Here is a 4886-nt window from a genome sequence, read left to right on the forward strand (position 1 = left end):
GCATCTTTTGAAACTCAGATGCCTAATGCAGAAACAATAGTAAAACTCTAACAGGGCAAAGATGACATCAAGGGAGAAAATATTGCTTTGAACTCCGTGAAAGTGTTTCCTAGACTCCGAAGGCCAGAGTGTCTGCTTTCAGGGCTGATGGCAGAGTCCTTGAACTTGTCCTTCCGGGTGACGTGGGAGTGAACCTCACCTCATGGTGTGTTATTTCACCGGCTGTAATCCAAGTGTCTTGAGGATAAGGGCTGGGTCTACAATTTCACTCTCAAGGACTATTTCATATTGGAAACTGATTGGCTGATGCTTAATGGCATATGGCTTGGCCTCCGGGTCAACTTCTTCCTTCTGAGATTGTAATCGGATGTCTCAGTGCCTTTGAGGATTTGGCATCTCTCTGCCCCCAGAGTGTTCCCTCTGCTCCAAGTGGGCTGTTTCCAAGACAGTGTGAAATAGCAAAGCTCACCCCATAGACTGGGCCCTCGGGGCCTATTAATGCCGGTTTCTTGATGTGTTGTCCTCAAGCTCTTCCTGCGTCCTCCAAACAGAAATTAAAGTGGATTAAGAGGTGTGTAGTGCTCGCTTCGGCCGCACATATACTAAAATTGGAATGATACAGAGAAGATTAGCATGGCCCCTGCGCAAGGATGACACGCAAGTTCGTGAAGCGTTCCATATTTTTTTTTTTAAAAAAAAAGAGGTGTGTAGGTTGAGAACTGGCACGAAACACTGACCTTATCCAAAGAGAACTGATGAAGGATCAGTGCCTGGAAAGACTACTGAACTCTTCTTCTCTATTCTAATCTGGTCTGAGCACTTTGTTATGACAAAGCCCTGAACTGTTGCTGAGAAGGAGGCTAAAGCTCACTGAAGATACAAGGCTAAAGGGAGAAAGCAGCTTGTGGTTCCCAGGACTACAACCCTTCAGCAGGCCCCCTGGGAAGCTCTTTTCATGGTGGCCCATGGCGTCATCCCTCAGCCCCATCCTGCTCACTGTGTGCAGAGGCTTGGCCATCACTAAATCTATTCACCTGTTTCTCAGAATATTGCTCTGTCCTAGCAGAACTTTATAGGAATGTCCCTAAATTAGCCAATGATTCATTGTCATTTTTGTTTCCTAAAATGGTAGCCATTCTTTTTAATACCCTACCAGGAAATTCCTTAGCTTTCTATGCCCACAGCTAACCTAAATCTCACTGGGGACCCCTGCTTAGGGCCTGATGGACCAATCACAGTCTGGCTACTGGAGGAGACGGGGAAGGGTGGTGGGTGGTCAATATAGGGCAAAGTAACCACAAGGACTCTGGGATCTGACAGGCATGAAATCAGATCTAGGCTCCATCACTTGCTAGCTTCATAGCCTCTCTAAATCTGCACTTTATCTATGAAGTGGGAATAGTAATAGTCCCATCTCATAGGGGGTCTTACAAAGATTATAGAGAAATATAGGGAAGGCAAATGTCCAACGCTACAAGATAGCATATAGTGATTAACACAGTTCTAGCTTTATTATAATGCTATAATAATTATAGTTGTTTTCAGGGGCACAGAATTTGATTCATCATGACATAGTATCATAATTGTTCCTTCCCTGTCCCCCGCTCCTGTTTTCCTGCCCCAGAGCTCCCATTTTTTCAACATATTTATCCATTCCCTTGTTTTATTTTCTATTGTCCTTTTTTAGCACATGTACTATATTAACAATAGATTGCTTAGTTTGACTTTATAAGAAGAGTACCATGCTCTATGTAGTTCCTGGAACTTATTGTTTTGGCTCAGTGTTATCAGCCAGTGTTATACCCATGTTACCAACATTCACCTAAGTTGCTGTAGATAGCTGGCTCATTCATTTCTCATTGTTATGTAATATTCTGTTATAGAAATATAGTACTGTATAAGTTTAGACTCCTATTTGTGGGCATTTGAGGGATTTTTCGTAAAACGTTTTATTGGGGTATAATTCACATACCTATGTACAAGTCACCTATTTAGAGTATAAAATTTAATGTTTTGTGATTTTTTTTTCAGATTTGTATAACCATAACTGTGGTCAATTTTAGAACATTTACTTCATCCTAAGAGGAAAGAAACCTTGTATATCTATTAGCTGTTATACACCAGTCTCTCCAATCTCTCAGACCCTAGCAACCAAAAATCTACTTTATGTCTCAATAGATTTGCCTATTCTGAGCATTTCTGATACATGGAGTCATAATATGTGGCCTTTTTTGACTTGCTTTTTTCATTTAATGTAATATTTTTAAGGTCTATCTATGTTTTAGTGTGCACTGGTACTTCACTTTATTGCCAAATAATATTCCATATTTTACTTATTAATTTATGAGTTTACTAGAGGCCTAGTGCATGAATTCGTGCACCAGTGGGGTCCCTTGCCATGGCCTATGGGATTGGGCTGAAACCAGCTCTCCGACATCCCCCAAGGGGTCCCGGATTGCGAGAGGGTGCAGGCTAGGTCGAGGGATCCCACTGGTGCACGATCAGGGCTGGGGAGGGATGCAGGAGGTTGGCCAGTCAGGGAGAGACCATGGGAGGGAGAGCTCCAGGGCGTGTCTGGCCTGTCACACCCAGTCCAGATCAGCTGGACCCCAGCAGCAAGCTAACCTACCAGTCAGAGCATCTTCCCCCTGGTGGTAAAGGCACATCATAGGGATTGGTCCACCAGTCAATTGTCTGCCCTCTGGTGGTTAGTGCACGTCATAGTGAGCGGTTGAGCAGCCTTAGCATATCATTAGCATATTACACTTTGATTGGTTGAATGGATGACCAGATAACTGGACACTTAGCATATTAGGCTTTTATTATATTGGGTTGTTTGTTGAAATCTTTTGCTCTTACTAACAGTGTTATTATGAACATTACACCACATTATCTGCTGGGCACACATGCAAAAGTTTCTCTGGCATGTATTCTTGGGGTGGAGCTGTTGAAATATAGGGAAGGCAAATGTCCAACACTACAGGTTAATGAAAATTGTCTCCCAAGTGTTTTAACAGTTTACATTCCCACAGCAAAATAACCATTGACCCACATCCTTGCTAATATTTGGTATGGCCAGAATTGCTAGTTTTTTTAAATCTTGTTTATTTTATTTTGTGTTTTTAAGCAGTCAAACTACTGCTCTGCATTGGACTTGTTGCTGATAATAACATTCTAATAGAGATTCTCCCTCCATAATTATCAGTTGTCCTTTGTAATAGTTGTAGCTTTTACTTCCTGCCTGAACTCCGATGTCATTGTTAATACTAATGTTCTTTCTTCCTTCCCAGATGGGCTCATGTTTCGTCTCCTGGCTGGTCCCCAGTCCCACTCTACCTCTCCCAGGCAGAGAGCAGACAGGCTGTCCTATGTGCTTGGTCCTGGTAATAAACACCTCACACATACACACAAATGGACACACAAATGCATTCATACCTTGGGCCTCTGGCCACATCTAGATGGGAGGATAACAAAGCAAGAAGCTGATTCAATTGTTCCAACCCAGAGAGGAAAACCTGGCTCTTCATTGGCAAAGGCTCACCCTGCGAGTGCTGGGAAAGGAGGGGTCTCGCAGGTTTGCTTTTCTGCCATTATTCATCCCTCTCCTTTGCCCGATCCATCAAATTCAAGTTGAAATGAATGTAGCTATAATTCCCGTGCACTGAATTCTCTGCAGAATCTCATTTTATTTACTTGCTATCCTTCCCATTAATTAAAGTTCAATAGCATTTTCCCTCCAGAGGGCTCTACAAATAATGTCTACAACAAACACTTCATAGAAAGACTAACGTTGGAAATCAGTGGAGACAACAGAAGTAGAAAAGAGAGCACAGAAATTAAAGGGGCAGAGAAGCAGAGGCTTTTATGATGCTGGTGGACAAGGAGATACTCACTGTTTGGATGCTCCTGGAAGAAAGACGCATTGCTCAGCTGAGTGGCTCAACCAGAACGAGGGCATGGAAGCTCCTCACCATTTCCCCACACCTTGCCCTGTGCATCTCTCCTATCTGACTGTTCCTGAGTTAAATTCTTTTATAATAAACCAGTCATTTAGTAAGTAAGCCGTTTCCCTAAATTCTGTGAAATGTTCCAACAAACTAATTGTACCAAGGAAGGGGCCACAGGAACCTCCAGTTTATAGCCAATCAGCCAAATGCCCAGATGACAACCTGCTCTTGAGATTGGTGTCTGAAGTGGGGGAAGGAAGCCAGTCTTATGGGACTGAGCCCTTCACCTGTGGTCTCTCCAGGCAGATAGTGTCAGACTTGAGATAAACAAGTACGTGCAGCTGGTGTCACATAATTGCTTGGAGTGGGAGGATCCCTGTGTTGAGTGAGCAGAGTGAAGTATTCAGTGAGTACTGAGTAAAGGAAAAGTTTTCCTTTATAAGGGCTCCAGGGGGAGTCTATTTCTTTGAGTCCACATTTCATATTTGTAAACTTTTTCCATATGCGTTGAGATGGTTATATTGTTTTTGTTTTAAATTTTATATCTTTGATTATTTGGGAAACTGAATATTTTTAAAGTGGAAAAGCAGCAAAAGATAATGTTGAAATAAGAACAGATTCTTTAATAGCTCTGTTGACCTACAATAAACTGTATATATTGATAGTGTACAACTGGGTAAGTTTTGATACATGGATAGAGCTGTGAAACCATAATTAAGATAATTAACATATCTGTGACCTGATAAACTTTTCTCAGCCCTTACACCCTCTCATTCCCATACCACGCCCCCACCCACTGCTCCCCAGGCAACCATTGATCTACTTTCTGTCACTGTACGTTAGTTTTCTTTTTCAGGTATTTCATATAAAAGAAATGTAGTTTGAACTGTACTTTTCTCCAGCTTCTTTCACTACGTGTAACTATTTCACTGCTGTTTC

The 4886-nt window shown here is 42.2% G+C and overlaps 1 non-coding gene across 1 annotated transcript; it reads left to right on the forward strand.

Annotated features, from left to right (window-relative positions):
- Positions 1-578: 578 nt before the first annotated feature.
- LOC118652188 lies at positions 579-685 on the forward strand. The gene has a single exon (XR_004966458.1). It is a non-coding gene; the product is annotated as a U6 spliceosomal RNA (small nuclear RNA).
- The last annotated feature ends 4201 nt before the right edge of the window (positions 686-4886 follow it).

Source organism: Myotis myotis, unplaced genomic scaffold (genome assembly GCF_014108235.1).
Source record: "Myotis myotis isolate mMyoMyo1 unplaced genomic scaffold, mMyoMyo1.p scaffold_m19_p_3, whole genome shotgun sequence".
Lineage (NCBI taxonomy): Eukaryota > Metazoa > Chordata > Mammalia > Chiroptera > Vespertilionidae > Myotis > Myotis myotis.